Here is a 22,856-nt window from a genome sequence, read left to right as displayed (position 1 = left end):
GCATATTTAGTAGGCAAAATACCAGACATTGGTATCAAGAAAACCAACATATTACTTTTGAACGACAGCAACAAGGCCGATTTGGTTTTAGTGTTTCCTGTTTTGTATTGGGCACTAAAATTGTATATACAATTTTTGAGGGTAGCTTAACTGCCCAACGATATCTAAATATATTGCAAAATAATTTGCCAGAGTTGCTGGAGGACATACCTTTAGCCCAGCGACATCAAATATATTTCCAGCAAGATGGAACGCCCGCTCATAATTCAAGGGTAGTTAGAGAATATTTAAGTGCCCATTTTGATAGACGTTGGATTGGCACACACGGGCCAATCAGATGGCCCCCGAGGTCACCGGACTTAAGTGTTTTGGACTTTTTTGTATGGTCGTACTTAAAAAATAAAATTTATGCAAATCGGCATAATAATATAAATGAACTCCGAGCGACAACTGAAGAAGCATTCATAAACTTACAAAGGCAACCCTTTATAATTTTAAATGCCTTAAGACGAATACAGACTGTATATGGTTTTTGTATAAGACAAAATGGACAGCAGTTTGAACAGTTTTATTAAATTTATATTTGTTGTTTTTTTTTTGGTTTTTGTAATTAATTTTCTAATTTGATTCTTGTAATTACTAATTAGTTTTTAATGTTAAACCTGGTCCGATATATTTTTTTTGTTTTTAACATTTTTATGTTTATATTAATATTTTAATTTTTTAATAATTTATATTAATGTTTAAAATATAGTTAAGTAAACAGGTTTAAATCACATGGCGTTTTAAAAAAGTAATAATTAAATGCATGTGTGTAAGAATTCATGGCCTACTATTAAAAACAAAAATAAATATGGATTTTTCTGATTTTTGAAGCTAAAATTTACTAAAGAATAGGTTGTGATACATCAATGTATTCAGAAAAAAAAATGCAAAAATTTGACGTTAAAATATACAGGGTGTTCCATTTAAAAAATACCAAGTTTGTGCCCAATCTTAAAAACAGTGCATTAGAAAAAAAAATTAAATACGCCACTGACTTTTATGTAAAAATATCTATTATAAGCAGTTTTCATTTTTATTCTATCTTATACAGGGCCTGAGAAATAATAACATCTCCAAAAGTGAACATTTTCGTTTTCACCCTGTATTTCAGGAACAAAAGTAGTTAGAATATTTCTGTTTGTGGCTTTAAAAGTTTTACAAAAAAGTGATACAGGGTCGCGAAAACCGCAAAGCTCTATCTTAAAAAATGACAGAGTTACCCTGCAGTCTCATCCAAAATGGGACACAGTGTACACGAGTAGCAGAAATAATTTTTAAATTTAATTAATAATAATCAGATGTCAAATAGTCTTTTTTCTTCCAGTGAATTATGAAACAAGTAGTCTTGCCTTTCTGGGACAAGACAAGTGTGTCAGTAACTGTAAAAAACAAAAAAAAAATTTGTTTAATTAATAAAAATATGGTTTTCTTACTATGGCAAAAAAGGAAATTTTTCCCAGAGAATGGAAATCATACATCATCATAAATGTATCATACCATGTTTCAGGTAAATATTATATCTTTCTTCCTCCCAAAATTTCTAAATTTTCTCTAAATATTCTTTATGCCACCTGACAATTCCATTACAGCAGCTCTTTTGTTAACCATCTTAAGCTTAAATCCAAGTTTTATCAGGTATCTCCGCAAGGTTGAGACCTTATCCATCTCTATGGTCGGAACATCATTGTTTTTGTATTTAGAATACATAACTTTTCTTAGCAATTTGGCAATATCCGTGTCAAATCCCTTTGATTGTCCTGCATCTTTCCTTTTTCTTCTGTCTTTAATCCCTTTTTTTACAAAATAGAATATTATACTATAGGGAACCCCTGTTAAAAACGCTGTTTTTTGCAGATCACTACAATCATTTGTGAACTGAGGATCATTCCTTAGATTGGTATAGACAAATGATAAATTTGTTTTGCGTCTGTACTTTTTTTTTTTTGGGTCGGTGGAGAAATTCTTTATGAACACTGGTTACGCGGCGCCGCCCCCAGTAGTGTGGGACTCAGTGTCGAGTCTGTTTCGTCCTATACCCACTAAAACTCCACCGCTGGGTGGTGCCTTGTGGCTCCCTACACTGCGGTCTGCTAAGAAGCAGTCCTATTGTGTCCCATATGTTTAGTCCCACAGGTTCAATTCTGTAGCTTCAAGGAAGTCCAGGATTGTGCCCAGTGGTAGATTTCTTATACCCTCTGGTGAGGGTTTCTCTTCCCCCAGGAATGTTGCCCTGGTTTGATTAAATGCTTCACAGAAGCACAGTATGTGAAGAGTTGTTTCGTCCTCCTCATTGCATCCCCTACATAGCGAGGTAACTGATTTCCCTAGCATATGCAGGTGTTTCCTGCTGGGTGCATGGCCTGTAAGTAGCCCTGCGACCCTTCGCAGTTGTTGTCTGGAGAGGCCCAGTATGTTCTCACCCTTCTTGAAGGGTGGGCTGCATATAAGTTGTTTGGATTGTTCCATCTTTGGCAGCTGCTCCCAGTAGAATTTGTTCTGGTTTGTTAGCCAGTTGCCGATTTCCCTCTTCCAGGTCTTATCGCTGACATTGGCGTCTGTACTTAAACAATTATGTTTTAAAACTGCTTGATTTTCCCCTGTAGCTTCTACTTCCCTTGCTTCTTTTTGCTTCCTCAACACTAGAAAATGAACTATCAGAACTACATAAGTCTAAGTCACTGTCCAGTATTGTTTTCATCACAAATGTTATTGTCTTTCTTGTGCACCCACGGTCTCCATAAGCCTTCACAAATACTTTCCTCTTCTTTTGCCAAAATTTCTTGTCTATTTTCCCAGGGTCGAAACGTTTTAAGGTCTTTTTTAGGTATAAGACCAAAATAAATCCACAAACACAAATAAAAAAACACACTTCCTTACAGTAAAAACTGCAAAAAATGTAGACAAATTTTAAATTCTCCACTTTCATAAACGTGTACAAAGCAAAACCGGCAAAACCCATCCAATAATAATAAGGCTACATGCAACAGAAATAAAAATTCCTTTTCACAGACTTCGCAGATTGCATTTTGTTGACTGGAAAATACATATAAATTCAGATTAGACCTAAAAAATCGGCCATGTTGTTGTCATAGTTGCCATAATTATCGTAAACAGATACTGCAGCAGCTAAAAAAGAAATTATACTAAAGAAATCACTGGACAGCTTACTAGAAATTGAAAATCAAACACCAAAGTGTTTGTTTTCGAACTCATTAGCGTAGAACCGAATATTATAGACAACGGAGTCAACACTAAACACTATGATTGCTGTAAGCACTCAAATAGTGGCAAAATTGATATAAATAATAATTATCGGCGATAATTAAATCATTTAGGAAGCAAAGCAAATAAAATAAAATCTGCAATCTAGGTTAGGAAAAACAAAACAAAATTAATACGCGAAATTTTACGAACGTAAACGAAGGGATCAATCGGTTTTTAATCTCGTCTTCAAATCTCATTGGCTGGGCATATTCGTCTTTTAACGTATGCTCATGACCCCCCTCCCAACTAATAAAGGTGATAGACCCATCCAACAACTATTTTAAAGGCGATAGACTCATCCTTAAAGATCTCTTTAAAAACACGACGAAAGTAATACAAAAACAGCCCAAAAATTTATTTAGGTGCGGCGCTGTAATCCTCAAAATCAGTGAGATAGAGAGAGATCCACACAGTTCACTTGCACTGCCTAAAGTAGGAATCGCCAGAACGCAGGTGTTTTATCTTTGTTTAATAGACTGGCTCAAAAGAGGTGAGAAGTCTGTGAGTACTGGAAGTGTTTAAAATATTTTGATAATTATTAAGATTAGGATGCTTGAGTTTTAGTCCGCGGTCAATTTTTTGATATTATTTTCTTATGAAAGATTATTTTTTTTCTAAAAATTGACATTTTCGAAAGGAAAATAAAAAATAGTGTAAAACATGGGATTTTACGTATATTTAAAATGATTTCATAGATAAACTATATAAAATGTCGCTATTTAAATATGTATATCATGCGACAATAAAAACGACATAGATAATACCATATTCATCAGTATATAGGGTGTTTGATGAAGGGCTAAAAGACAATAACAATTTTAATGTGTTTTTAAATTAAGGAGGATAGTTTTTGACGCAAAAATCATAGCAAAACCTTTAGCTTCCTAAGAGCGGGTGCCAATAATTAATATTATATTAATTAGCGCTTTAATTTTGATTCTTGTATAGGGATAGGTTCTGTTAAGTATTTCAAAGTCGCGGCAGGTAGATTTAGAAACAAAGGAGGGCCTTATACAGGGTGGCTCATCAAAAACGTACCGCACTGTTTAGTATGTTTGTCAGGTGGACAACTTTTGACCTAAAAACCATTTCAAGAAACTCAACTCCCTAAGCGGGGGTGACGTCCCCTATTTTTTTTCAAATGGGACGGGGGTTTAAGTGATACCTCCTTAAAAAGGTCTTGCCATTTCCTATATAATGCTGCTTAGTTTTTAAAAATTAAATCACTTGTTCAAGAAATATGGGCTCCTGAAAGCTGAACATTAATGTGTCACGATATCATTAAAATTTATTAAGAGAGTGAGACTGAACCCAGAAAGAACATAGAACACATGGAAACACTAATTTAATCATTTCAACTAAACAAACGATAATAATGCGCGAGAAACAATTTTTTGTCTTTTAAATGAACTTGTCACAAATAGTTTTGCTAGATACCTGTTTTGTGGTTAAATTGTTTAAAAATTGTTGTACCTTTAAATTTATTATCAATTATGGTGTACTCAATTGCAGAAAGAGTAGATTATTATTGAGATTTTTTTTTAAAAACAATGTGGAAATTGGGTCTCGGATTTATTTAATTATCGGCATTCTGAGAAATATCTCTCTGGGAAAATTGTTCGGGAATCGGTTGCAAAGTTTCGCGAAACAGGTTCAGTTCAAAACAAAAAGGGAAATATTGAAAATGTAGGGTTTCATAAAGCTATGGAAATTGCAGTATTGGGGGGTTGCAATGGATAGTACGCTAAGTACAAGACAATTGGCCATTGCAACGGGTGTGTCTCGAATAAGTGTTATCTTGCAGTTTTGCGAAGTTTTTAGTGAGCAGGCGTTAAACAATGATAATATCTTATTTAATGTGTGTTTTTCGAACGAGTGTTCTTTCTTTCTAAATGGTTTAGTGAATCACAATTGCCGTTATTGGGCTGACAGCAATCCAAGAATTTTCCACAAAACACACACACAACACCGCCAAAATATAAGTCGGCTGGTATTTTTGGAAATTTAACAGGCGATATGTACTTAGATTTGTTACAAAATGCCATCAAAGAGGACCGTACATACAATGGCATCTCTCACTAAATTAACGCAACTATGTAAATGACAGATTTCCAGGACGCTGGGTAGGATGAGTGGCCACCTCGGTCACCCGACTTAGGTCCTTTAGATTTTATCTTGTGGGGACACATAAAATCCGTAGTTTACAAAACTCCACCTGCTACATTAGAAGAGTTGCGAAGAAGAATTATTAATGTATGTTGCGAAGTAATACCGCAAATGCTTCTAAGCGTTCGGCAACGACTTGAAGATAACTTGTATCACTGTATGAACGTTGGCGGACAGCACTTACTTGTTGATACCTTAGGAATGACTAGAAAACGTCTGATTTGAAGAAAAAGGGCATACCGCTTGCTTTCTTGAGAACAACTTTATTACGTCAGCAGTAATAAAAATTTTAATTATTTTATACGCGATCGATATTCATAATTAGACAAGTCTATATATATCGGGTGGTGCGTCGCCGAGCGGAACATAGGAAATCCCATGTAAATATTAAGGGGGTCAATTATTGGCTTCCCTGTACATTTTACAGAAAAAATGTAAGATAACTTTTTGAAGAGACCAATCTGGCAAACCCCTTGTGCAAAGCTTCAAAAAATTTTAATAAGCGAGTCTTGAATTATTCAATTAAATGTAATTGCAAAATTACCAAATTTTCAGTACAGGTAAAACCAGACACCAGCAACCAGCAAACAATTTGTTATAAGGCTTTGTCAAATCTGACGTACAGCCGAATACAAGAAATGTTTTTTTTTGTTTTATCAATCTCACAACCATACATTCAAAGTAAGACACGTTAACATTACTTTTTTGTCTAAACTTTTATTTAATATTATGATGAAGTTAAACCAATAACCATTATTATTATCGATTATTAAAAAAATAATTTTATTATACTTAGAATCTAATTAAACCAATAGCAGTATCTGAAATATTTTCAATTTATTTTTCCATCAAGCCATCTGGTCCATTTCAACCATTAAACTTATTGTTAGTAAATTGGAGTCCAAAGAAATTGCAATAAATAATTGTAAATGTTTAACTTAAAAGATTGAAAATAGATCCGAAAAAAGAGAGAACAGATTTCTTAATATTTTACTAAGTGTGGAAAAATAAAATAAAATACAATAACTTTTTTTAAATAATAGAGAATTACATAAAAACATCAATTAATCAAATGTTCAAACAACCCCCCATTAACAGCTGAACAATATCCTAACCGATCATAAAATTCATTTCTAACGTTATTAAGTTGATATTAGGAAATTTTATTATATTCTAACACTTTTCCTCACGTCAGTGACAATATTCATTTTACTGGTGCCCGTTTGGTTTTACCTGAACCGAAAATTTGCTAAATTTGCAATTACAATTAATTAAATAATTCAAGAATTCGCTTATTAAAATTTTTTAAATCTTTGAACAAGTGTTTTCCAGATTGGTCTTTTCGAAAAGTTATCTTACATTTTTTCTATAAAATGTACAGGGAAGCCAATAATTGACCCCCTTATAATTTACATGGGTTTTCCTATGTTCCTATGTTTATATATTATTTCCTATTTATTATTTCCTATGTTTTATATATATATATATATATATATATATAATATATAATATATAATATATAATATATATATATATATATATAGTTGTAATAGTTAAATAGTCCTTGTTATCGTATTCTTTTCCTTGGTAGTATTCATATCGTCATCATTTCTAATTTTTTTTAGCTTTGCAACACATTTTTAAAACATGAAAATAAATAGTAATTACGCAATAAAATCTTTTTGTTCGTTTTCTTTATCAATTTTTATGTCGTCAAACTATCACAACATTCCTGATTCAAATCCTAATACTAACAAAACTCTAAACTCTAATATTACCAAAGTTGACATTCAACGTAATTGGTTTATCTGCGTGCTAGATATAGTAAGGTGGTATACTTATAGTAGTTCAAACTATTGTTGAGCAGTCGATTATATCTTTATAATAATAATAATAATTATAATAATAATAATAATAATAAACCCCCCGTGGGGGGCCGGGGTAGAATAGCCTCCTGGTACGTTCTGCCTGTTGTAAAAGGCGACTAAAAGAACAACCTGGACCACCAGGGTTAAATGGTGGTACACCCATGGAAATGGAGACACGAAGCGGAAGATGCCTCGGAGAAAGATCGCTGACTGGGGATCGCCAAGGCATGTCTGGTGCCGGCGCTGGACATGACAGTATGCGGACCGTCGGTGGCAGGGAGTTAAGGAGGCGGCAACCTGTCATTCAAGAAACTACACCTCCTCCTGTTCAACAACAAAACGACCAGGAGAGCCCAACACCATCACAAGCCCCCCTGGCTGAAGGTGCTGCGCAGGAAATTCAGCCAGCGCTCACCCAGGCGGGAATACAAAGACAGCGCATGAAATGGACATCTGCGATGAATAAAACCGTCATGCGCAGCTTTTATAAAGTGACTAACCTGGGACGAGAAATGATCGGCTACAGACAACCTTTACATGTCGAATTTAGGAGAATCTATCCACATCTCCAAGTCACCGAACAGAGAATAGCAGACCAGTATCGGGTAATAATGCGTAATCACCTAATTCCAGAGACAAGACTCAATACCATTAAAGAAGAAATACAAGCGCAAATTAACAACGAATAAGACCTCGCTAACAATAAACCAGCTGAGGAGCAACCTGTAATAGAAAATGTATTTAATAACACACAGGAACCTAACACTACCGAAAACACCCAAGAGAATAATTCTGAGCTATATCACGAACTATCTGCAGAAATGGCAAGTGCGATGCTAGAATTTGAGGGAACCAACTCACTGATAAGACCCAAACTTCCAAAAGTAAACTTTTCAAAAAAACTAGGTCAAATTATGGAACTTTTAAACACCAAAATTCTTCCACCTTATCTTTTAAATATTAATAACATGCAATCTCTTCACCTTTTAGTATATAGCGCAGCAACTGCCGTTGCTAAAACCATTAAGATTAAGATAAGGACCCACAATGACTCTGCAAGAACCGAGCTCCCGATACCGCCATGGGAGACCAGACTTCAACGAAAAATTCAGAGGTTTCGAAAAGATATCGACCAACTAACAGAATATCTGAGGGGTACACGAACAAACAGACTAAAACAGAAAGTTGATGAAATTTTGCACAGAAATAACATCCACACTCGGCATGAACCAGAAAATAATACAGCTCAACAATGCCTGGATACTCTAAAACAGAAACTTTCCTTATTTTCAAGGCGCCTACGAAAATACAAGACCAGTAATAACCGAAAACGTGACAATCTTCGTTTTGAAAAGGCCGAAAAACAATTTTTTAGAGAGCTAAATTCAAAATCAGATCACCCAGATAAGCAATACCCCACGAAAGAACAAATTCAAGATTTTTGGGCCAAACAACTTGCAACTCAAACAACATGCAATATCAACGCAAGCTGGGTTACTGAAGAGAAACAAAACAGTAATAAATATAGCCAGATGGAACATCGACCATTCACTATAGAGGAAGTCAACCAGATTATCCAAAAACTGCATAATTGGAAATCACCTGGCCCAGATGGAGTTCATAACTTTTGGCTAAAGAAACTACGGAGTATGCATCCTAAACTCTCAGAGTTAATTAACCACGTTATTCTTAACCCACAGGAAATGCCAGCGTTCCTAACGTAAGGAGTAACCTATCTACTGCCTAAAGACCAGAACAACACACAAGATCCGTCTAAGTACCGACCGGTAACGTGCCTACCTATTTTGTATAAAATTATCACTTCATGTTTAACACAGCGCATTTATCAACACTGTGAGGAAAACAACATCATAGCCGCACAACAAAAAGGATGCGCTAAAGGTTCTATGGGCTGTAAAGAACAACTTATTATCGACTCTGTCATCAACAAACAGGCATATTACAACAAGAGAAATATTTTTACTGCCTACGTCGACTATAAGAAAGCCTTCGACTCAGTACCACACGAATGGCTTATAAACATTTTAAAAGTGTATAAAGTTTATGGTAATACTTTGTCTTTTCTAGAGAGCGCTATGACAAGTTGGAGAACAACGATCCAGCTCGAAGTGCAGGGTAAAAGCGCAGTAAGTACAAACAACATTCCAATTCGAACAAGAATTTTCCAAGGGAACTCACTGAGCCCATTATGGTTCTGCCTTGCTATAAATCCTCTTTCGAACCATCTTAACTCTACCAACTATGGGTTTAGCATCCGAGATAATAACACCGAGATTGCAAAGTTAAATCACTTACTGTATATGGATGATTTAAAAATAATGGCTGCAACTAGGAACCAGCTAAACCAAATGCTGCATATAGTAGAAGAGTTCTCCAACGACATCGGCATGCAATTTGGACTAGATAAATGCCGTACTCTCAATATAATCCGAGGAAAAATTCAGCCAGGAGAATATCAGATACAGAATGTCCAGACCATCGAGACCATGGGCAAACACGAAATTAACAAATACTTGGGGATGAAACAATCACAAACGATTGAACAACAAACAATGAAATGCGAACTGACTAACGAGTTTGTGAAAAGGGTAAGACAAGTTTTGAGAACCAATCTCAACAGCAAAAATATGTTTAAGGCACTTAACTTTTACGCATGTTCAGCTCTTAGTTATTCTTTTGGGGTAATTAATTAGAGTAGGACAGACATAGAAAGGCTACAAAGAAAAGTGAGGACCCTACTTACTAAAACGCACAACCACCACTCTCGAAGTGCCACTGAAAGAACAATGCTTCCCCGCCACCTTGGAGGAAGAGGATTAATAGATCTGGGTAAACAACTTGAAAAACAAATCATTAACTTAAGATCCTATTTTTACAGGCAAGGAGAAAATTCCACGCTGCATCGCGCAATAAGTCAAATAGACGATTCCACTCCTCTACAACTTAAGAGCGAGGAAGCGCGCACCTACCATCATACGGACCAGGAAAAACTCCGCATCTGGATGGAGAAGCCCCTTCATGGGCGGCATCCTAATGAGATCAGCCAAAATCATGTCGACACTGCTTCGTCGAACTATTGGTTGGTATCAGGCAAGATGTTTCCAGAAACTGAGGGCTTTCTACTCGCCATCCAAGATCAGGTTATACCAACAAGAAATTATCTCAAGCACATCGTCAGAGATCCGTCCGTACAAAACGACAAATGCCGGTATGGATGCCAAACATCAGAGACAATCCAGCACATAACAGGAGGATGTCAGGCCTTTGCAGCAACAGAATACAAAGAACGGCACGACTCAGTTGGAAAAATTTTACATCAAGAACTGGCAATGAAGTTGGAACTTATTACAACAGAGAAGGTTCCGTATTATAAATATACTCCAGAACCCGTAGTGGAAAATGACCGATATAAGTTATATTGGGACCGCAGTATACTTACCGATCAACATGTAAGGCATAATAGACCAGATCTTATTTTAATAGATAAAATTTCCAGGAAAACAACTCTAATTGACGTAGCCATACCGAACAACAATAATCTGCAAGAGAAACACACTGAGAAAATCGCCAAATACAGAGATCTAGAAATTCAAATCGGAAGGCAATGGAGAATGGATAATGTTCAGACCATCCCAATTGTTATATCGACAACGGGTGTAATACCAAAGAGTCTACTGGAATACCTTAAGCAACTAGGAACTGGCGAACATCTATATAAGCACATGCAAAAGGCAGTACTACTGGCAACTGCTCGCAGCACCCGAAAATTCCTAGGAGATAACTCTACATTTCAGGTTACTTAAGGGCACCGAAAAGGCCCCCCACAGACCACAGAGCTTAATCCTTTTGATATCGGAGGTATCTGGGATAAGTAAATGATCCCCCCCCTCCCCCCTTAGAGGGAGTGCCAGCCTTAACTGGCTGTAAATAATAATAATTAATAATAATAATAATAATAATAATAATAGGAGGGTATATTTCAGGGATATTCCTTAAGTCTACTTTGGTTCTGCCTTGCTATGTAACATTATTAAGGGTAAACTGCAACCAGGTGACTTTCAAACAGAAAACGGTCAGATAATTAATGCTATGGACGAAGAAGAATCCTACAAATATCTAGGAATAAAGCAGGCAAAAAATAGACCATAGAACTATAAAGAATGAGCTGACTACTAAGTTCACTACAAGAATGCGACGACTTCTTAAAACAAGTCTTAATAGTAGAAACTTATTTAAAGCTAATAATACATATGGAGTCAATTCATTAACTTATTTTTTTGGTATTTGGTATTATTTTTGGAGTTAAACGAACATCGAAAATTTGCAAAGAAAGGCTAGAACACTCTTAACGAAACCAATAAGCATCATCCGCGGAGTGCCGTAGAACGAACTACGCTACCTCGACATATGGGAGGAAGAGGAATGACCGACATAGAGAAGCAGCTAATTTAGCAAATTAGTAACTTGCGTTGCTTTTTCTTAAGAAAGTATGAAACATCACACATTCATCGTGCCGTATGTAAAGCAGACGAATCAATACCACTTAAAATACAGGAGCTTAAGCTGCCCATACACCATCGCACCGTGCAAGAAAAAATAAAAGCTTGTATAGGAAAACCACTACATGGAAGGCATGTTCACGAGGTTCAACAAGAGTACGTCGACATAGCGGCGTCGAACTACTGGTTGATTTCGGGACAGCTTCTCCCCGAAACTAAAGGGTTTCTTGTGGCTATCCAAGATCAAGTAATACCAACAAGAAATTATTTAAAGTTTGTCGTAGGTGACCCGATGGTACAGTGACAGATAGGTATAGATGCGAGACAACGGAGTCTATTCAGCATGTTACCGGTGGATGTCAAACTTTTGCACCAACGGAATATAAAGAACGACATGATCTAGTGGCAAAGATACTGCATCAAGAGCTCGCAGAAAAACTAAACCTCTTATCGGCAGCCAAGGTACTATATTATAACTATAAGCTTGAACCAGTTCTTGAAAATGAGTAACACAAATTGTATTGGGATCGCACTGTACTTACAGTGAGTAAGTAATAATAGGCTTGACCTAATTCTAATCGATAAAATTTCTAGAAAAATAACCCTTATTGATGTAGCTATTCCCAATAATAACAACCTAACAGCAAAACATAATGAAAAGATTGTTAAGTACAGGGATCTAGAACACCAGATACGAAGACAATGGGAAATGAAAGAAGTGCGGACAGTTCCAATTATTGCGTCAACAACAGGAGTAATACCAAAGAGCCTGATCGAAAACATGAAACTGCTCAACTTTAATAAAAGCATCTATAAGCTGGTGCAAAAGTCGACGTTATTATCCATATCTCGAATCGTCAGAAAGTTCATTTAAAATGCAAATAACATCAACTAGTTTAAAAAACGTATGCTGTACTTTTAGTCTAAGTTTATTGTTTGTAAATAAAATTAAAAAGCACAGTCCGATAACATGGAAAGGACTCCACCAGAGCTTTATTCTTCTAATATCTGAATAATAATAATATTATTAATAATAATAGTTATGTGTTTATTTATGAAAAACAAAGTGGAAGATTACAAATATACAGGGTGATTTTTAAGTTGATACTTTTTTTAACTGTGTATAGAACTCGATAAAATATACATTTTTTTCAAATAACTTATCTCGAAACACTCAAAAACAAGGGACATACAGAATAAAAAAAGTGAATATGGGTTTGTTTTTCATCGTCTGTTTATGTTTAGTTTTTGCTCGAATTTTTGTATCATCGATCACGCATTGTACCGATCACTTAGTCTTAGACACTTTTGGTTTATTGTTATTAATTTTAAATTTACAAATCCTAAAAATGGCACATCGTTATGAAAACAATGAAATTGTGGATATGTTGCTTATTTATGGAGAGTGTCTTCAAAGTGCTGCTGCTGCTTCGGTATTATACGCAGACCGCTTTCCATTGCGGAATCATCCTACACCCAGAAGTTTCATAAATCTTATTCAACGGGCTAGGGATACTGGCGATTTACGGGAACATCGTGGAGGGCATGCAGGAAGAGGATGGAGACCTGAAAATGTTCATACGGAAGAACAAATTTTAAATCTCATCGAAGAAGATCCAACAACAAGTACTAGAGTTGTTGCAGGGCAGGTCGGATTAAGTCTAACAAAAGTATGGACAACATTGCGCGAGAATCAATTTAATCCCTTTCACGTTCCACGTGTCCAAGCGCTACTGCCTAAAGACTTCCCCCGCAGAGTTCAGTCTTGTGAATGGTTCCTACAACAACATGAAAATGATCAACATTTCTCGAACAAAATTTTAGCCATGGACGGAGCAACATTCACCCGAAACGGAATTAACAATTTTAACATTATTTACGCATTATTAACGCATGTTTGGTCTGTTGATAAACCCCATGCAATTCGCAGAACCAATTTTCAACACCGCTTTTTTGCTAATGTGTGGGCAGGAATTGTGAATGGGATACTTGTTGGATCATTTATCTTACCAGACCGTTTGACGGGCGATGTTTATTAGGACTTTTTGCAAAATAATCTGTCTGTTCCGTTAGAAGACGTGCCATTGAATATCAGGCAAGCTATGTGGCTCCTGCGGGATAGAGCACCTGCCTATTTTAGACGAAAAGTGAGCGAATTTTTGGATATAAGTCCAACAGGTGGAACAAATCGGTGGATTGGCCGAAATGGACCAGTTGCATGGCCACCAAGGTCGCCAGACCTAAATCCATGTGACTTTTTTTTGTAAGGGTATATGAAAAGTTTAGTTTTCAAGACGCCTATCGACACACAAGAAGAACTAATAGCACGTATTGAGCAGGCTGCGGCAACAGTTAGACAAAAACCGATTTCTCTATTGCGTGCCGTTACGGAACAGTGGTTATGTCGAGCAAATCGTTGTGTTGAAGTTAATCGTGACAACTTTGAATAACTTATTTAAATTAGAGAGGACCGTATTGGACTCATTTTATAACATTTTTGGCAATGCAATTTTTTTATTTTTCGGTTTTTTGAATACAGTTATTTGAAAAAAATATTTATTTTACCGAGTTCTATACACCGTTAAAAAAAGTATCAACTTAAAAATCACCCTGTATTTTAATACAGCTTGAATCTAATACACTTAAACATTCCATTTACATGTAAACAACAATCAATAATTCAAGAAATAAACATAAAAGAAAATAGTTCATCCATCAAAAAATTTTTCTTGTCAGTGGAATAATTCAAGTAAAAAAAACCAAATAAAAAAACCATATATAAATTATTTAAATCGCACCTTAACTTAAATATAATAACTAAACTACATTAGCGATGCATATCTTAGGTCAAATTTAGGGTTTTGTCGATTTCCGGAAATAATCTTATACAGCCTTAAATCAAGATGTTTAAGTAGTAATCGAGAAAAAAAGACACAGCAGGCATGCAAATGAAACCTTACAGAAACTTTCTATTTGTATTTTTTTTCTAGTAGTGCATGGGCTTTCTCCCTTTCTTGATCCAACAAGCATTTTCTCAGTCGTGATTTAAATAGTTTCCCACCTCTTCAATTTTTATTTAGACATCTAATTGCTCGATAAATACTAACCATGTTTGAGCAAAAATATATCAAATAATTTTAAGGATAATTTGGAGCACCAAAAATAAACATTTGTTCAGCTTCAGAAAAAATTAACTTCAAAAAAAAATAGGGGGAAGTATAACTCAGCCGAGTGCAAAATAAAAGCACATTAACATCAGCTCCACAAATAACATCTTAGCCCCTTTGCGTGTTTTTTTTTGGGGATTATATTAAATTTAGAATGGCAGATAGGCGCTTTTGGGATGTACGTAAGGGAATACATAAGGGAAACGAAAGAGAACAAGGAAAATGTAATTTAAATTGCCACGATTAGGCTTTCCCGGTTGCGAAAACTACTGACAATCATTATAATAATCTTCCTGCATAATGGAAGACACATTTTTGGGTGTACATTTAAGCTACTTTGAATAAATTACTGAAAACTGAATTTTAATATAGTTAGAAATTTGTAAACTGGGTTATTTTTAAGCACTTAATTTTTATAATCCAAGTTCCTTTTAATTCAAAGTTTCTTTTATTTATTTAATATCCTCTACAAATACTTGACAGGCTAATTACATGTAAAGAAAGCCATTGTAACGATATTAACAATACCGCATACATATGGACTGTTCTCAATCATTCCGGAATAATCGCAGTGACGTAAGCAGGCACATCGCATATCTCTGGCAACACGTGCAGGACCAACGAATTTTCTGGAACCCTAGTCTAGCTAGTATACAAGGTGCCTCCGATTAAGTTAGCACTATTGGTATGTTTGTTAATAATAAGGAAAAAGTCCATTCTGCAGTGGAGTCATTGTAACATTAAAAAGTTAGTAGGAGAAGACTTTCCTCCACAAACAAAATGCAAATCCTAATTTCAGGATTGATACATTTCAGCAAATGTTCTTGCCATCATCAGACTAGAAAGTTACTTAATAGACACACAAATGAAATTTCCATATGTAAGGTTATTGTTTATAATTTGTGTGTGTTAAGTAATTATCTAGTTTAATAATGGCAAGAATCACTCCTGAAATTAGGATTAGCATTTTATTTGTGGAGAAAAGACTTCCCCTATTAAATTTTCAATCTTACTAGTTCTAGCATAACTAGTTCTAGCCGTGACACTGGTTTCGTGGCGTCAAAATTGAAGCCGAGATTTGGTGGCGCACGCCGTACAGTGGAACGACTAAGTGGAGATACCGCGGGATCTAATATTTTACATTTTACAAGATAATATATTTTTTTTATTATTACGTATTTTTAGGTAAATGATAAATGTTTTAAATATTTATTATTATGTATTTTATTGGAAAAATATACATAAACAATGTTTCAAATTCGTCTACCCTCAAAATACAAAAATGTATAATTTACCCCAAAGTTGCACATTATTTACTTATAAAAGAATATGCCATATAAAATATATATATATATATTTTATGTGGTTTTGAAGATTATTGAAAAAAAAACAAATTTTCAAAAACTTATTCTTGACACTTTTGTGGGTTATCTTGGTTGCTATGGGAAAGTTTTTGCATTGCTGTATTACTTTTTCGTAAAAATGTTAATGCCGAAAACAAAATTAGGTAGGTACCTACGCCAAATTTTTGTTGCTTATTTAAAAAATCGAAAATCTGAAATGTCTGATTTATTAACAACAATCAAAACATTTCTATACTACTTAAACACCATATTTAAGACAATATCTAAACAATAATAAAAACAAGACATATATATTCTATACAAAAATAATTAATGTATTTAATTCCATCTGTTTAAATGCGTAATCTTACTATAAACTACAATAATTTTTGCCATCGCGATGCGGTCGTCGCCTCGCATGATTTCGGCTTCTGTTGTGAGGTATCGATGGAAGCGGGGATAAGTGTCCAGGCTAGAATTATCGATCGGCTACGGTCTGTACCACCACTACTGTTACCGCGTTTACTAAGTACCGCGCATGCCCGTGCTCTATATAACGCGAGAGGCAGTCCGTTGAGTAGCACCATACAGAGTTCGTCCTCCGTTGAGTGCAGATCACCTGCACTTAACGTCGAAGTGTTCTCTGAACCAGTCTCGCTGTACTAAGTGCACCATGGCCATGAGTCTGCCATGGCTTACAATCTAGATGAAAGTTCTTCCTTCCTGTTAGAGGACGACGAGGATTTCTCGGAGTTCTGTAACACGGACGAGGAAGAAGAGGAGACACCACAAGACGAGGCCGAACGCAAAGCGGATCTGGCCGTTTTGCAAACCACCCCGTCGAATCAGGAGGAGTTAACCTACTTCTACGAAGTCCGGATGAGAAGCGTGAAGAGGAAACACAAGCAGGAGATGAACGCCCTTCGCCGGATCTTCCACTCGACGACCAGGGCACTCAAGAGCCGGATAAAGGCTCTTGAGTCCGCCCTGCCGTCCGCTTACAGGCCAGTCCCGCAGTCGAAGCACCCCCTGCCGCCCTGGAAACACACAGGAGCCTAGCTCCTGCACTGCGACTCCAGCAGGTCTCGAGGATTAAGACGACGGGTTCCAACCTGTCGGCAGCAGGAGGAAGACCTCGGACCCGGAGACGGTCCCGAGGAAGACGCCATCCATCGCGCCACCCGACCAAGCTCCCGCTGCCACCACCTTCACCTCTAGGGCTGGGTTCAGGAATACTCTTCCTGAGCCCAATCCCGAGCCAGCTCCATCAAACCGCAGGACCAAGATCCCTCCTATCATTATAAGGGAGAAAACAAAATTCGAAGTCGCCGCCGTCCTGAAGTCCAAAGGAGTACAACACGACCATGTTGTCAACACTCGAGACAGAATAAAAATTCACCCTCAGTCCATCACGGACTACAGAGTCACTCAGGACTACCTGGAATCATCAAAAGTACCGTTCCACTCCTTCTCTCTGCCAGAGGAGAGAAGGCTATACATCGTCCTCCGAGGACCCTTCGAGCACTGGTCGGCCGAAAGTATCCTGGAGGACCTGAGAAAGCTAGGCTTCCACCCTCACTCAGCTGCACGATACTTCAACAGGAACAGGCAGCCCACATCACTAGTCTTGGTGCAACTCCCCAGAGAAGAGAAGGCAATCTTCTCACTTACGGAGCTACGCGGCGTGAAGATAAGGGTAGAAGCCCAAAGAAATAAGTCGAGGAGAATACATACACATACCTGTGGCACGTGCCAGCTCCATGGACACGCTCAGGCCAGGTGCACGGCGGCACACAAATGCGTGAAGTGTGGCCAACTTCACGCCTCCGCCGAGTGCACCAAACCACGCGACCAGCCAGCCACATGCGCCAACTGTGGAAGCCCACACACCGCCAACTACCTGGGATGCCCCAGGAATCTGAAGCAGATCCTAAAGGCAAAAACTGCCAAACGGGATCGACGGTTAACCTGGGGCACCCAGGATAACAGCCGCCTTGCCGCACCACCCACACCACCGCAACAAGCCGCAGCTGCCGTCCCCCCTCCGCTAGGTACAGAACCAAACGCCATGCTACAAGCGTTCTTCGCCTCAATGCAGCAGCAGTCACCGGTATGAAGGTTGAATGTGGCGGGGCGGAATAGTCTGCCACCCAAGACGGCCGATTGATTCTGATTGTCTAATTTTTGACGTACATCAAATATGACAATAGTGACATTTTAACTGTCGTATTTGACGATTGTCTTTTTTAGGTTTTCTTTGGGTGGAAAACAAGCCAAGCCTCATGATCTTCTTCCAATTTAAAGTTTTTAAGTAATTTTATAGCTTTTTGTAGTTTTTTTGAGTTCTGGGTTGATACATTATTTTACAAACGTGCCAACATCGGATCATCGTGCAACTGTATAGAGCAGGAGACAGGTAAATTTCAATTATGACAAACCTAAGTGTTTTCTAATAATGTTTAGGTGTATCTTGGATGTATTATCATTTTCCAGGATATAATTATAGATTTAATCCTATTTTTTACATATCTATGTCACTGTTCTCAATTTAACTTTTTTTTTTACAATTCAGTTTTAATTCTTGAACCTTTACTGGATGAAGTATTTCCTTTTCCTTGTCTTCATCTAGATTAAGATATTCATGCAAATATCCTTTATTCACTAGTTTATATATGAGGAATTGCCCAGACAGTCACAGAAATCATAAATTTTTTTAATTGCCATTGAATCCATCCTTACAAAAATCTTGTCTGTCATGTAAGTCCGACTAAAAATGTTTGCTCCAAACACTTTTCTGGTTCTTAAGTAGAAATGATATTCACATTGAGTATAAACACAATACCTATTTGTTCAATTTAACGAAAACAGATTGACATATACTTCTCAAAAACTGATTTCCCTAATCGACTTAATCCACCTTAAGTTATACACATTTATGGATGGATAGCCATGGTCATTTAGTCAATTTAGAGAAAAAGTTATGGTTGGTTTATAAATATTTAAAGTATAAAATCAAAAGCCAACTTCAAAACCACAACAACAATCTTTAAGTGTTGGTCATTCTAAAAAACAGAAAAATATTTGACAATCTAAAATGCCTTTAAAAAAACCAAAATCTTGAATATCCTCATTTAATACTCTTGATCCTACACCTACACAATCAGAATAATTTTGTTTTTTAACTTTTTAGCTAAGATTTTAGCACAGTCTAACATGTTAAGTCTAAGTTGAAATCTATATACTTTGATTTTAGTATGTAATATCTTATTTTTTAAAATACCTAAATTACCTGAGACATTTTGATAGTAAATGCTATGCTTTTTACAGTCCTATTTTATTTTTACTGACCCATAATTAAATTCATATTATTAGCTTAAAGTAAAATTATGGACTAATATCAAATCCTTTATGGTATTATTTAGAACCTTAATTGTAATCATAACTAATGTGATAATCAATACTTATTAATAATGAAAACTTATGTATTTTGGATCATTAGGATGAAATACTTTTAGGAGATTTAATTTTAACCCGATAGAATATATAATATTGTATACACAATACACTGTCTTAATCTGTTTTCTTATGTTTCATGTTGCATACTTACTGGAGACAACCCCACTAACTTGTGACATCTTTACCCGATTGTGACTAATCAAAAGTCATATTTTGTTTTTATTTGCTTATACGAAAAAAATTAAATGGAAAAAAACATGCATATTAACTCGTACATATGTATTTGTGTTATATCTAGTCATTATTAATTAACTTATTTACAATGAAAAGCCAGATTTATTTCAAGAGATAGGTTCAGTTTCTGTCTTTATAAGAGCTTATATTTTGTTTTCCATAATTTGTGGATATATATTATTTTAATGCAATTGTATAGATGGTTAAAAAATATATGTTTAATTTTTTATTTAGGTATGTTTGTTACATATTTCTTATCATGTTTTATACACTTATGGTAACAAAAAAAAGCAGGTAATTTTTTTCTGAAACTCCAGAAATTAGGATTTTTAGTTAAAATATGCTTTATTCCTGCAACAATTCTATTTTTTACATAAAAGATGTTATTAATACCATACTTACAGTTTGCAGTATTTCATTTAGAATATATTGTAACTTTTTTATGCATTTTAAAATCCTTTGTTAAATTTATTTTAATTCATCTTAAAATAAAACATTTAAAAGACAATTTAGCTTTGTTTTTTTTTATTATAAATTTATATCGGGCCAATGTATAATTCTTGGTAAGTATCTATAGCTAAATATCTTAAATAAGCAATGTCTTGAGAACCAAATTTAAATTAAATAATATTTTAGTTGATGTGTTAATTCTTGATTAAAGTGATGAGGGATGTCTGAGATGCAATATTTTTATTTTTTCTCAACATTTAAAATTAACGATTTTAATTAAATGTGGGTATTTCTAAAATGATAAGCATATTGTTTTTTTTTTAAATAAAATAAAATTTAAATATATCTCATCACTCGTCAGTTAACGCATCAACTTTGTAATGCAATTGCAAATTACTTGTAATTTAAATATCAGGCAATAGATCAAGCTTAAATTTCCCGCCACACGCCACCCAAGATGGATGCCCTCGTCTTTGTCAACAACGTCAATAAAGCTGTCAACAGAATTTCTGTCTGTTCATTAGGCAACACACATTTCTCTATATTTGTGTTCTGTGGCAGCAGCTCCAAATGCTGCTGCAGAGCATACACCCCGTGGGAGCCTAAGTAAACCCACCACACTCCACGCAAAGGCCACCTGCTCTTTGCACAAAGTAGCCATTCCCTTAAATTTTAAGAAATACGCAAGTTAGGCAAATAGGCATGAATCTTTCAGATTAACCTGTAACTTAAGTTAAATAAATGTCAGTTTCAAAGTAAAGTAGTTGAGTAGCAGTCCGACCGACAAGACCGACCGCAGCAACCGACCGAGGTAAGCCCCACAGTACCGTACATCGCTCCGCCGCCGTCAACTCCTTCACTCCGCTGCTGTTGTCAGCATGTAAGTATAATAGGTAAGAAGGTAGGCCAATTCCTATTCCTAGTGTCTACGGGATACACGGGGTTGCGTGCCGGACCTTTACGGGGTAACACTGTGTATTCCTTAAAAAGTACTGGGGTCTACGTGTCGGACCGTTACCAGGTAGCACCCTGCATTGGGTATTATCCCATTATTCCCAACCTGACAACATTGCCATCTTCTACCTACATAATTAAGATCGCGTCTGCCGACATTTTAAAGAGAGTTGGCCAAGGTTACGAGCGAGCACATTTATTTTCCATATAAGACCGCTTAAATATCCTGTGGGTGACTTACCGCTTACCATTCCGATTAATACCGACCGTTTCATGATTTATTTTCTCTGAGCTGTATCTGATCCGTTTATTCACTGCCATGCATTACCGTACCGCTTTTACATTTTGCTTACCGACATGGGTTCTCTTCATTGCACCCCTCCTCTTTCCGCACCGTACCGTATTGAATTTGGCCGTATGTAAGGCTTATTGAGAAGTGTTAGCAAAGAGATGACATGTTAGATTTGGGGATGAATAAATATGATTTTGTTACAATGTTGCCTATAGCAACATTGTAACAAAATTATATTAGTTTAATATGATTCTTCTGTGTGAGTAAAACTATTAATCATAATAAGTTTTACTCACACAGAAGACCTGGATTACTTTGTCCACTGTCTAAAGCTACCCGATAGGCCGTGATCCCTCATCCACATTAAACTTGAGGGTGGCGCCCGAGATAATGGTTGGATAACCAACTACAAACTTTAAAAATAACCCAGAAGATCGAGAGGGGATTAAAAAAATTACTAAGCGCCAGTAAATACCATTAGAACCTATTTAAGAATGACCTTCAATCGATACCGTTTAATAATGTTTACAATATCGTTGATGTTAATCAAAAAGTCGTATTTCTTAACAACGCTGTAACTAGCCTATTTGATATTCACGCTCCTCTTAAAACAATTACATTGCCTAAAAAACCCTTCCTACCCTGGATTACAGAGAATATTAAGAAAATGCATAAATTAAGAGATTCAGCTCTTCAGCAGTTTAAACGCACTAAACGTCTAGAAAAATGGGAATATTATAAATCATTAAGAAACTTAACAACAGCTTCAATAAGAATGGAACGCAAAGCCTATTATAAGCATAAATTTAAAAATTGCAGTACTCGAGAAAAATGGGAGGAACTTAATAAACTAACTCCGTCTCAGAAAAAAGATATTCCGATGCAGTTTAATGATGTTGATCAATTTAACAATTTTTTTATACTCTCTATCTCTACTATCTCAAATCAGCCTTTATATCAGGAACTTTTAAATTTTTATTCAACCAATAAAAAAAGTGACATAGATTTCATAAAAAAAGTGACATAGACTAATCTTTAATAGTTTTCTAGTATCCGCTTATAAAACAGCGAATTTTCGCATTCAGAACCTAAAAACA

At 36.0% G+C, this 22,856-nt stretch overlaps 1 protein-coding gene across 2 annotated transcripts in view; it reads right to left on the bottom strand.

The window, feature by feature from the left end:
- LOC126744077 (diacylglycerol kinase eta) overlaps positions 1-22,856 on the bottom strand; it is a 764,865-nt gene that overhangs the window by 147,759 nt on the left and 594,250 nt on the right. The gene's annotated exons all lie outside the window — the stretch shown is intronic.

The sequence above is a fragment of the Anthonomus grandis genome, chromosome 13 (genome assembly GCF_022605725.1).
Source record: "Anthonomus grandis grandis chromosome 13, icAntGran1.3, whole genome shotgun sequence".
Lineage (NCBI taxonomy): Eukaryota > Metazoa > Arthropoda > Insecta > Coleoptera > Curculionidae > Anthonomus > Anthonomus grandis.
The sequence above is the reverse complement of the archived record's forward strand: the minus strand, read 5'-3'. Positions and strand labels throughout refer to the sequence as shown.